General features: G+C 31.0%; 1 protein-coding gene across 1 annotated transcript in view; it reads left to right on the top strand.

The window, feature by feature from the left end:
- Positions 1 to 13,933, top strand: part of LOC129958768 (uncharacterized) — a 56,188-nt gene extending 42,255 nt beyond the window's left edge. Inside the window, exons 14-16 of the transcript XR_008783302.1 lie at positions 1,295 to 1,563; positions 12,475 to 12,537; positions 13,786 to 13,933. The gene's annotated coding sequence lies outside the window, so the exon portion shown is untranslated. The remainder of the gene's footprint in view (positions 1 to 1,294; positions 1,564 to 12,474; positions 12,538 to 13,785) is intronic.
- The last annotated feature ends 9 nt before the right edge of the window (positions 13,934 to 13,942 follow it).

Here is a 13,942-nt window from a genome sequence, read left to right as displayed (position 1 = left end):
ATTTTAATAAAGTGTTCAGATATGAATAAAAACACTTCCAAGGAAAATTATTGCAGACAACGAAATTTGGAAGGTACTGACAATGAAAACTTAAATGTTTTCTTTACTTACGCGTCTACATAAAATAATCGTGAGAAGTTATTAGAATGGGATATATTATTTTTAGGTGTGTTTATTTTTGGTGTATTGACTAGTTATACATTTAAAATATAATATTCATTTTTATGTTGGTTTGTTTACTTGTAGATACTAAATTATAGTGCGACAAATTAAATATATCATTTCATCCTTTTCATACATGTTCTCAGATTAGCTTTCTTTGATATTTTACGTGCTGTCACATAGCCATGCACAAAAAAAGTACTTAGTTTCGTATCATAGTTTAATAATTTTTTTTATTTGAAAATGTATCTTCTGAAGTGGTGACAGATGTTTACCGATTGGGGGGTAGGGGTGGGAGGGAGACAAATCATTCAAGTGGTCAAGCACTGTTTCTCTAATTTAGTTTCAAATAATTCCAATCTCATAGTTGATAAAGCGTATACTTCTAGTTTGAAAAAATTACTCTAAGAGAAATAAACAATTATATCGTAAAATCATTAAAGGCAATGTTGAAAAAAATCTGGCAGTCTAAATTTGTTTCTGTCCGCTGTTTTTAATTTATATAATTTCTTGTTCAACTTGCATTTGGATCAAAAAAAGATTCATTATTGAGACTAAATTTCTCTAATTATGAACTTTTGAATATATCTGGAAAAGAGACCTTAAAAGACTTGAGAAATATCCGCAATCATTTCAAAGCTCTTCCTTCAGGCGATTGTTAAATTGTTCAAAAATGAAATTCAAATCATGATATTTCGTACAGTTTTAATAGAAGAGTGATACATTTTTGATTAAATTGTTACCGTGTTATTTTACTAAATTCCAACAAGAGTCGACCGAGTAAAATTCACCAAATTTTTCATCAATGCATTTATTCATTAAAACATGAAACACAATCATTTATATATCATTTAAAGTATATTTTATGCTAGGACATATTTCTAGTTTTAGGGAATTAATGAGTGCTTAATTGTGAACTGCAATCGAATAACACAGAAATGAAATCGAAATCCAGTTCTAATTTCTGAGAAACAAACAGAACTAATCGAATAGTCGTACCTACTCATTTAATTAAGCAAAAGCAGTTGGTTTCTTTACGACAGTATTCATCTCTGAAGATTAAATTGCTTCTATTCTATTTCTTCTGTTTCATAATAATTCTGAAATTTTAATTTGTTCTCATTAATTCTAGCAAACCATCCTGCAGCTGGAACAAAAATCGGCTGTGCAACCGCCGATTGTGACACGCCCAGCAACACCACAACCGTTGCTGGTTTCAGAACCAGAACCCTTGAGGGTATCCACGCCGGTAGGGACACCGGAAAGTGTGTTCACAGCGGAAATGTCTCCCACAAGTGTTCCGCCTCCATCACCAAGAGCGTCACCCCCCCGGCCACGCAGGCAGCCTTTCCTGCTAGTCCACAAGCAGCGCAACCTTCACCTAGGCGTCTTCGACAAACAGTAAGAGTAGTTTTTATTATACATTTTTAATTTGATTAGTTTCGTTTTAATAAGGATGGAACTTTGTACATTTGCATATTACCAATAGCAATACTCTTTCAAAATATTTTGATTATAATTATTAATCAATTTATGAAACTAGTAACTATTTTAATCCCAATTCGATACCTGAATTTCAATTCTATACTAGTGTTGAAACGTGGTAGTACATTTAAATAAAAATGTAGTTTCATAATTTATAATCCATTTTTTTTAATTTAAAATTTAAGAAAACTAGTGTGTGTGTGTGTGTGTGTGTGTGTGTGAATAAAGAAAAGAAAAGAAAACCCTTAAAAATGCTGAAAATCGAGGGTAAACCAGAGTAGAGAAGAAAAAGTGCTTAAAACTTATAATAAATAGGCAATGTTGTACAAATTAATGAGTTGTTAGGTTTCATATTCTATTTCCATTTTTAATACTGATTTAAAATTAGATGTAAATATTAAGGGGAGGGGTGTTAGCGAACATCTGCTATTGATAATTATAACTCGAAATTACATGATTCAGATCATTGGAATTTTGATACTTTGGATACTGAATCTGAGCAAATGACCAGTCATGTCGAAACATTTGGTGCAGAATCGGACCAAAGACAAACTTCTGAAATGCATGAATCAACTTTTCTTTATGCTACAATGGATGGAGTGCATTGAACTGGCCCCGTAGGATTAAAACAAGAACAATTCCGCTTGTATTGATGTCATTTTTCAATTGTCTATTGCGCCTTCTAATCTCGTGACTCGCTTTGCGGACTATTATATGCCTCGGAAAGGAAGATCCTTGTTATGAAAAATTAACCAAACAAATCATTGTTTTTTCATAGCAAGGAAGTTCTATGATGAAAAATAAAGCTAATCAAAATCCTCGTTAATTCAAGGATTCATTACACACTCTCTTTTTCTTTTTTTTTCTCTGCCTCTTTTCGATTCATTAGAAGGAAATAACTGCTTCGAATAATTGAGTTGAATTTGCATCGCTTGTTCCTGAAAGGTTTTAGTGCTGACGTATTTGATGCTTCTAGGTTATCAGCAAGCAACAGTAAAAATGAGATGTGCAGTAATAATAATAATAATTTTAGAAATAGCAAATATGTCGCATATTTTCCCCAATATTGAATCAATGTTAAATATAAGACTTGTATACACTGAAGTGCCAGAAAAACTGGCACACCAATCTAATATCGTGTAGAAGCCCCACGAGCACGCGGCATTGATTCAATTAATTTCTGAAGATATTCTGTAGCACCATGAGGTCTGCTGCAGAACAGGCACCTACAGAACAGTTCACAAAGACATGGGAGCGCGAGGTCTCCCAAGGACAGCACGTTGCAAAACATCCCAGGTATTCTCGATAATGTTCATGTCAGGGGAATTAGGTGGCCAAGAGAGGAATGAAATTTAGAAGAGAACTATTCGATAGCTACTGTAGACCGGTGGGGTGGTGCATTATCCTGTTGGAATTGTCCACACATGATATGCACGGAATGCACACATGATACGAATGGATGCGGGTGGTCAGAAAAGACGTTCACGTACCTCTGACTTGTCATGATCGAGTGTAGACGTATCAACGGTCCCATTTCATGCTAACTGCACACGCCCCATTCCATCACAGAGCCTCCTCCAGCTTGAACAGTTCATTGTAGGCAAAAGGGATCCAAGAATTCATTGGGTTTTCCCCATAATCGTACACGGTCGTCAGCCCGATACAATTGGAAACGTGACTCGTCAGACAACGTTTCTTCAATCATTGAGAGTCCAATGACGATGTTGGCGAGCCCAGGCAAGGCGCAGAGCTTTATGCCGCCGAGTCAACAACAATGATACACGAGATGGTCTGCGTCTGCGAAAACGGATATCAATTAGCGTATGTTGCACAGTACATGCACTGACACTTGATGAGCCTGCATTCAAATCCACAGCAATCTGAGGAAGTGTTGAACGTCTATCTCGTGTAACGATGCTTTTCAGCCGTCGCTGATCTCGTTCTGTCAAGATCTATTTCCGGCCGCACCGCTGTCGGAGATTTGAAGTTTTACCGGAAGCCTGATATTCGCGGCATACCGTTGAAATAGCCGTGTGCCAAAATTGAAATTTCATCGCTACTTCGGAAATGCTGTACCCCATCTCTCGTGCGCCGACGATTAATCCCGTTTGAAAATCACTTAAATCTTGATAATTTGCCATTGTAACAGCAAGAATCGATGCAATAGCTTCCTCAGATACCTGTTGTCTTATATATGCACTGTTGACCGCATCGCGTTAAACTGATTGGGGGAACATCTCCATTATTTGCATACGACCTGCTACACTGTTTTTATGGCTCTTCAGTGTATATTATATAGTATTTTGAGCTTGTAAAATGTTAATGCTGTAAAATTTTTAAATATAGGGTAATGTTATACTGCATTAAATCTTGTATAATAATGAAAATTTTTAATTTTCCTTTATGTAAATTAAAAGAGAAAAATTTATACACTCGTAATATTTCCTTATAATTCTTTTCGTTTATCCTGCCGCTATTCTTATTATAATAGAAAAGTTTATTTAGAGTATCGAAATTGGACAAGCTAATCAGCATCTTAGACATCCTATTATTGAGATTTGGAAAGGCCAAGATTATGATATCAGTTACCGAATTCCGGAGTTTAGGGAATGTCTGCGCTTCCCGATCGAATTTTAAGTAGACATTTTAATTCCGTAATGATCTCTTGTTAATTTGGAAATTTTGGGGGGAAGAAAAGAGAATTTCTCAGCTTATTATAACAAATTATGGATGTTACATTCAAAATTATTAAAAGCGTAATGTATTATGTAATATGTACTTTTTTACTTTTGATTTATTTTATAAACAGGGAAATTTCAGTATTAATTATAAGAGATGAAATAGTTCTCTGTGAAACGGAGTCTTGTTGCTTTAACTGAACAGAATAATTTTCGGAGTCGGTAACTTGAAAACTAAAAATGTTACTAGAATTCAGTTTGGAATAATGGAATATTCAACATAACAGAATGCACAGATTAATTTGACTATTTATTTCTTTTTCAGTGCATTAAGCGGCACTTTTAATATTTAAAATGTCTCATTCACTTCGGTACGTTATTCAACACATACATGAAGTTCCATAAACATAGAATTTATTTATTTTTTTCATAGTTTTGCGCCACATACTTGGATTCCATTTAGCACAAGATGCGGAATAATGCTTCGTGATAGTTTATGGCATTTCGAATAACGTGGAAGATATTGTGGAGAATTTTTTTTTTTCTAACGGGGTATACTGTTATCTTTTGGAAGAAAGAATAAATTCATTTCAGAATTATTTGATTTTGAAAAATTGTATTTTAACTATAACCTTGTCTTATTTATTAAAAATTTTTCATCTTTCCTTCTTTTTCTGTGTATTTTGAGGAGTCTTTAAAATATGTATTTTTACAATATTGAAAGTCAAATTTTAGTTTCTAATGCACTCGTATATTTATTTCATTATATTATCAAACACATTTTATGCAACGTCGATAGACGTTGAATTCATATATCGTTTTTACCGTATTACATGTATTTTACAGTAAGAAGTGTAATCAGCACTGTAAAGAATAGTTTTTTTACATGAATTCTTTTATGTAATACTTCAAATCAAATAATAGCTGGCGTGAAAATCAATATTTATGTACAAGTCCTTAAAATATTTTTGAAAATCTAGGATTTTAAAACTTTGGTCAGATATTTTACAATATCTTTCTTGCAGTGTTCGGTATTCCCAGATATTCATAATATTATTCAAATATTACTTAATGGGCTTACAATCATTATGCCATCTTTTCCTCATTGAAGTAGTAAAATTTTAAGATTCTTCCATGTTATGATCATTTTTAAAGGTAAACATATTCCTAGGCTAAATCTAATTATTTGCCTTCAGAAAAATGTTTTTCCATTTCTTTTTCAGTATTTGCTGTTCTGATCTACTTTTAAAATATTCATTGAGCATTCAAAAGGAATAATCTTAGGTATGAAAGAATTCCAAATATAAATGTTATAAAAATAATAATCTAAACACTTGTACTACATGCTAGTTTCATCTTAGTTTTCTATACTTGTGGAGATTTCAATATTTTCATTATTATAAAGCAGACAGTCGAAACGTTTCTCCTTTGCAATTTTATGTGCTTTCAATTGAGCACGTGGTCTCTCCGGAAATAAAAACTTGATATGACATTTATAAATTCTGTGACTGTCATTCTCGTTTACCTTGAAAGCTCCCGAGTGGTTTGAAGAGTTCTTGATCAAGCAGCAACCCTTCTTCATAAGAATGTCTCGCAAATGTTTCAGTATTTTCATGTTAGAAGGACATGCTGTTCACGACATTTCTTATATTTGAGCATTTGCCTGGGCTCTTTTCAATTCAAGTCATCGGACAAGAATCTTTTTTAAATCTTTTAAAGCACAAATCTCTCATTTTTGTTTCCTTGTATCGTGTTACCGTCATAAAAAGATTCTTTGCATATAAGCGGCTGTCTTTTTCTTATTTGAATTGGCTGTTAAAGGTAGATTACGCTCATTGATACAGTTGCATCTCGTAGACAGGATGTGGTAGAAAAACCCGAACAAATTTTAATATAACTTGAATAAAAATTAATAAGTTAACAAAATATAACAAATGATAATGAGTAGACTTTTACTGATAAATAAATTTAATTGGTTTCAAAGTGGCCTGCTTTTGCAGCGATGCAGAGGCGCAAACGTTTATTGAAATTTTCAGAAATGGGCCGCAATGAGAAATGAGACCAAATTTTTAAGTCCTTTAGTGAAAGCCTTAGACTTCAAAATGGTCCATACACTTTAATCATGTTATTGAGATTCTGTGTTTGTTGTGCCCATTTTCCAGATGTTATCACGTCCAGAAATGTTCTTTCCATCACTCTTCTGTCTTTAGCCTTGTGAGCTGATGCAGAGTTTTGTTGAAACTCACATTTTACATTTGTGTTTCGGCTCACGGAAATATCTTTTAGAATGTCCCACTGGTACACTTTTTGAATTTTTTTAGATTCCTCATCTACAAAAACCAGAGAGATTTTGCAATTTTCGCAAATTCCACCCCAGACCATGACCGACTTTGGATTTTTGCGATGTTCACCAACTGCTGAAGTGCTTGGTGCGTCTATAGACCAGATCCTATAGTTCTTGGAGTTACGAAATTTTGGACGGTAAACAGCTTCTCATTAGTAAAAAAGAATCTCTCAGTTCTGATAAGCGGCCCGTTTCAAAAGTTTTCGGCGTCTTTCGAGCCGCACGAGTTTGTTTTCTTCAGTGAGAAGCTGAACTTTCTGGACTTAGTAAGGCTTCAAACCAAGTTCTGATTTTGCCATTCGTTGCTCTGCTCTGTCTCTTTTTTTCAGTTCAGAGCGATCTTTTTCATAGAAACCTTCGAATTTCATTGAACTCGCTTTTTGATAACCTACGGCTACTGAAATTGTTCACCATATGTTTTAGTTCACTTCCTGTACTTTTACCATCATTGCCAAGCTATTTGAAACGATAGATTGCATCAGACACTGTTTGCCGAGGCACATTAAGCAAATGAATGACTTCATACTGTTCGTTTTCCCAACTTTAAAATAGCATATCTTTTGCTTGGCATTGTAAAAAGACCAAAAATCAGTACATAAACTAAAAGATACATTATAAAATGTTACAACTGAAGTGGTGGTTGTATGATTTTTGCGTGCAGTACACTTTGCATACCAGTCATGAAATTGTCAATCAATAGTCTTGTTTACAATGCGGTTGCGTCACTGATGAGGTCAGTTCTAGAAGAGGTTACAACATTTTAAACGTTATCTAAAAGTGTCATATTTGGCAAGAGTTAGCATGATGTTTGACACAATTTCGAATACTTAACGATACGTCCATTAATCAATTTCGTGCGTTTTAATTCTATATGAATAATTTCCACTTTGTTTTTTATGAAAGATGAATTTCTTTTCAATGCATTTATTCAAAATATGTATGATAAAAATCATTCATGAATGATATTTCTTCTCATATAAATAGTGTATCCGCTTCGAAATAGCTATTTCTTCTAGATTTTAGATATAAATGCATTACTTTACATAAATAAATAAGTTTGTGTTTCATTAGCTTTTGCTTTATTTCTTCTTGATTCGTTTCTTTAATTCAATAAGTTCGAGCTTTAAAATGTATGTTATTTAAATATAGGCATTTAAAAAAGTTATTTCTTAAATTTAAAGTACAATTAAATGTGGTTAGTGGTATTGGAATGATTTGTAAGGAGGGAAAAGTTGCAAAAGCAATTATTGAAATGCCGTACGTAGTAAGAAAACCTTCCAACTACGGATGTTAAGTTTCTATGCTATATCAGTTTTAAAAAAAAATTAGTTTCCAGAGTGGAACGCCATTACAAATTTAAACGTTTCTGTTTATTCATCGTGGATTTAATTTAAATGTTGTTACATTTTTTTAAATCTGTACTCTTATGAAGATAAATTATTTGTTCATTATATGTCTTTGCATTTTGTATATAAAATATTGTAAGTATACGGTGCGTAAAATAAGCAGCTTACTAAATCAGAAGTATATTAATAGCTGGTTAACTGATCATTTGTATCTGCGAAAATTTTTAGGGGATATTTGCTGAATTCAAATTTAATTTTCTTCTAGTTGCACTATTTATTAAATCATAATCCAAATCTACTATTAAAAAATGAAACAGAATTAATAAAAATTACTTTTTTATTAATATATGTAGTATATGTTCTTTAGAAACTTTAATTTTATTAAAGATCGTTCTTATATGTACAATAAGTCATTAAAAATAGTGTTGAATAAAGTTCTGATAACACTCTTCAACAATATACAAATACCCCTTTATTGAAATGCTTAACTATGCGTTTTTTTCTCATATTTTAAGCAATGTAAATATTTCGAATTTCAGAAGAATTCATGGCCGTTTTAAACCTTCCAGGGGCTCTGAGATAACGAAAATCTCAAAGCCCTCCTTTCCCTCCAAATTTTTTTACTGACTTCAATTTAATTTTAATTCAGCAATTTTAAGTAGTACATTTTTAAAATTGAAGTTGAAAGTCCCTTTCTAAAAAGTCCATATCAATATTGTACAAATAAAAAAAAAAAAGGGCACAGTTAAAATGTAAAATTAATTTTAAGCAAAATATTGAAAACAAAAGACAACTTTGTAAACACTCTAAACAATTTTGTAAAAGAGAATATATTTTTTTAAACTGTAAAGCTTCCAATTTTTTAGAATTAGAAAATAGCATAACGAATAACTTGTAAATGGTAATTAGGAATATTACTAGAATAAAGTTCTAAATTTAATTTAATCAATACTTGATTATGACTTGAATAAATTTGATTGCAGGGCCCTCTATCATTAAATGAAAGTATAAAACTAAATACCTTTCTACAAATATTAAAAATTATCAAGAGCTGACAATTGCCAACTTTACCTATTTAAAAAATCTTGCCCCCCCCCCCTTGATTAGAATTAGTTAAATAATTTTTTGGACTGTTGGCAATACAGCTTCTGTATAGTAGATTCAAATTTCTTGTGAATTTAATCATATTTAATAAAAATGGCTTCAAGGGCATGTTTCGATGTGCCCATTGATTAGGATGTTCTTAAGCGATTTTTTTTCGGGGAAACAATGCACAAGTTGCAGGTATTTTGCTATGGGCAAAAGTCTGGTTATCTCAAAATGAGCCCATAGTTTTCAGAAGTCCAGTCGAGATCAATATAAGATTTCAAGAGCAAAGGAATTTAGAACGTTAGTTTCTTTATTAAAAGAAATAAAGTCAGATTTCTGTTATTGCATTGCATGAGAAATTCTTGCTGTAACATAAAGAAGTTTTTAAAGAAATATTTTATTTCTTCGTAACTATATAAGTGTACATTCACTGTAATTTACTTTCATTCATAATTCATTAAACTTTGATTAAATATTAAGTATATTTCCATTATAGAAATTTGTAATCGTTTTATTAAAATGAAATGAATAAATTCTTACTTATATATTGCTAAATAAAAGAATTGCATTATAATACTTATGTAACAGTTATAATTTAATTCTCAACATAGGCTAAAAGTTTGGTGGTTTTCTATTGGATTTGAAGGAATATTTAACAGAGAATTATTCTTTAGTTTTCCTTCTACTATCCACAAAAAAATAATTTAAATTATTTCTTGTGTCACTTCTATATTTAAAAATTACCGAAATAACCTCGCACCAGAAATGTTCTAAATACTTAAAGTATAAAAATATTTTTACCATTGTTCAGCATTCATTTATTATGAAATTTATACATGGCTAATATTAAATATCATTTGCACAAAGAAATGCTTCCCCTTTTTCCTAATGCAAACAACAACAACAACAACAACAAAATACAATTTGAAGATAAAGGATACAAAATGAAGAAAAGCAAAATAAACTCGGTTTGTAACACATGTAGTAGCTAAAGGTCATTTAGTATTTAATGTATTTCTTTTAACATAGAATAACTTTTTATTTAATGTTGATAGTTCATGAAACATGGTATATCAGCGAGTTTTAATTTTCATAATATATTCTAGAGAAATCATTTTAATTTGTATTTACGTAAATGTATATTATTTTCACTAAGATATACTTTTTTAAAAATTTGTTCCAAACAATCACGGATTTATTAAAGAAAACATATTTGAAAAAAAGGGCTTAATTGTAATTTTACAATGTTTCACAGAATCTTCATCTCTTTTGAATAATCTTTTTTTAAAAATTTTATAGGCTTTCTGCAATGCAGAAAACTCGCATAGATGCTATACTAAATCTACGCTAGAAAATTGCATGAATCTAATTTGCTTGTTTGGAAAAGTTTACAAATAAAATTTCAGATAGAGCTGTTAACTCTAAAATATGTTTTTAGAGAACGAGCTTTCTTTTAAATATATATATATATTTCTGAACTTAAAAACAACTTTTGTGCAAATAAAAATACAGCTATTTGGTTCTCTAGTAACACACGTATATTTGGGTGAAGGGAATATGCAATTCAGTACATTTAAAAATATTAATACAAAAAAATGTTATCTCTGACTTAAACTAACGAAAAGATATAAAGTTTTCATATAAACGAGAATACTAGATTTTTAAATATAAGATAAGATGTATTTTTATAACTATACCAGGCTTATTATTTCATGCGTGTATGAATTATTTATTTGATTACCAGAAATTTAAAAGCTTTGAACAGATTTAATTTCAAAAAATAGGAAATTTATCAACTGTTAAATTCTCTTATTGACTTGTGTGCTATTAATTAGCTGAAATGCACATTTAAATGATCCACTTATCTTAACCCTTTAAAGGGCCATTTTTTTCTAGTCATATTATGTTAAAATATTTTTAGGCTTGAAATTAGAATAAGAAAAGGGATTCATTTAGCTTATTAGATAAATTTAATTTGATTAATTAATTAATTTGGTTAATTAATAATTAAGTAACAAATCAAGGTACATCATTTTTTCTGAGATAAAGAACTGAAGCATCTAAGTTTCTGACTTACTAAAAAAAATTTGTCAGAACTTATACCAACCTACATAATTTCATACAAAGATTGATAAATTTGGTTGGAAGCATACTTCCCACGGCCCTAGAAAGGGTTAAAACAGTTGGCATAGTTTGAGATGGTAATAGTTAAGTTCAGGTGTCCTTTTTTAGAATGGAATTTCTATTTCGGATTTTCTTTATAAAGTTTATTGATTTTCATTTGAGAACTATATTTAACATACTTTGACTGTGAATGAATAATGCAGGAAATTGATATGATTTGCCAGTAAAAACTATTTTTTTACTGTAAAGTTTTAGAAAGTTATCACGGAAAAAAGTCAATATTTGTCTTAATTTTTGATTAATTAAAATTATAATTAAAAATTCAAAAAATCACTTTCCTACACTCCAAAGTATATATTGGCCAAATGTGATAGGCAGATGGCCTGGTGTGTACAGAGCCAGCATACACACATTGAGACAAAAGTTTTTTCCTTGTGTTTAAGCATCAAAATTCAGTTAAAATACCAATACATTTTCTCGCCTTTTATCAAACCTAGACTAATCTTTCCCTATCCTCTTTTTTTGAAAGAGCTACGCATACTTTATTGGCCTTTTAAGACCCGTACGCATCTGTCCCACTAAAATAAAAAGATGTGAACAAAAATTTAAAAAAAAATTAATTTCTATTCTATGATGTAATAACTTTGTCCGAGTTTTTGTTCCGCACCCTGTACAATCAAGACTCCTATTATTTCAACTCCTATTATTTCCAGTGGATTACGTTTTGAGAAATGTTGAAGAAATTTTCCATTGGTCTTTATAATGTGTCACTGTACAATCCACCCATTTCTCGACAAGCAGTTAAATATTGGAAAAACATGATTTTGAGACATTGCTCAAAGCTGTTATTCAAAAATTATTGCCATCTGGTTGCGCGAAACAAACATAATCAGGAATTCTCAGTCTGTGGGCTGTTTTCGTGAATTCTTGCTTATGCAGTTTTCGTACTGAAACTCTTCTTGTATTTTTTTTTTAAAAATACGGCATAAAAATTCAATAGATAATGAGCAAAGAGAATGTTAGAATGCATATTAGATGCCGGATAATAAATAGTACATATTAGATGCCAGTATTAACAGGATCATATAATTTGTTTGATATTTTAATCTCTTTTAAGCCGGATAGTATAGGATAAGGGCATACTAAAGCACACACACACACACACACACACACAAAAAAATAGGTATTTATTAAAAATTTGGCGCTCATGATTGAATCTTGCTGATGAAGATAATTATTCCTTCAGGCCACCAGAGCAGCTGCCAGGCAGGCACGAATAAACATCAGAAGGTGCCTGGAAATCGAAGAAGTAAGTGAAATGCAATTCGTTTCAAAATTTTAATATTTTAAACGCTTTTAGTACTTTCATACCCATTGTTTCAAAGCGCAGCATACTTTATATTGAAATCAAGGTATATTTAAAAGTTCGCTTTCTTTATTTCGTTCATATGTTCATCACATGTAGCATTCTTTTCAAAAATAAAATCCTGTTTCCCTTCCTGTTAACGGGAAAAGTGGCAAATTTCATGTCATTCATTATTCTATATGAATGATATTTGGAATATTGAAATGGAAGGATTTTTCTTTTCTATCAAAACCTAGTGCATAAATGCAATTATAATTAAAGAGAAGACCTTTAAATACGGGCAATTTCCGATTGTTAATCTCATTATTTTGGTAGAAATTCATTGTTCTATACATTTTTAAAATTATACTCTACCCGATTAAAAATTCTGCAATGATTGCGCAGCAATAACAATTCATTGGAGGCGTTTTTTCAATTTGAATAAAACCCATTCATACGAATCCCTTTTGTGATTCCAGACTGAAGTTTTACGGTTTTACATAGATTTTGTATTCAGGCTGTTTTATTATTTCGGGATGTGGGATTTCAGAACCGAGTATTCGCTTACTTTCAGGTGCACTAGAATTTGGGAATATCGAAAATCCATTTTCATTTTCTCATGACAATCTACCTTAAATAGTTTCGGAGTTTAATGAATTCATTTAATTGGTTAGGTTATTAAAATAAAATTAAATTAATTAAAAGATTAATATATTAAGTTCACTTCTGTCGTCTCTTAATAGTAGAAAAACTGTAGATTGATTCATAACCTTACTGACAAATAATACACTTTGAAAAAAATTTGATAATAGCGACAAAAATTTATTTTCAAAAACTTTTTTTAACGCATTTTGTTATATATGATATTCTGAATTGAGAACTTTTTTATACAGAATTTTTTTATATATATATATTAAACTAAAATTATATGCAAGTGAGAACTAGATTTAAAAAATGTAGGTTATTAAAAACAACAAATGAAACATAAATAATAATTTAAAATTGAATCTTTTGGCATGATTAAACAGCTATATTCCAAGTTTTTTTTCTTCTGATGTAATGGTTTTTTTAGTGTGCTGAAATATACACTAAATATATCTCTGTAAGAAGGCACTTGCCTCTCTTCAGTTTCTTCTAACACATGAACACATCCTTTTTATAATTCTCTGCTAATTATTAAGTTAGTTTTGACTCTGCCTTTTTCAATCTTAGGAGCCGGAAGTGAGGGAGAGACTTGACATTCCACGAGCTACATTTAGGCGCATTATAAGAGAAATGCTTGGAGAGCTAAATGCTGAGTTGCGAATCGAAAATGACGCTATTGAGTTGATGCAGTATGCTGGCGAAGATCACATTGGCCAGCACTTCG

Source organism: Argiope bruennichi, chromosome X1 (genome assembly GCF_947563725.1).
Source record: "Argiope bruennichi chromosome X1, qqArgBrue1.1, whole genome shotgun sequence".
In the NCBI taxonomy this organism is placed as follows: Eukaryota; Metazoa; Arthropoda; class Arachnida; order Araneae; family Araneidae; genus Argiope; species Argiope bruennichi.
This window is presented reverse-complemented; position numbering and strand designations above follow the sequence as displayed.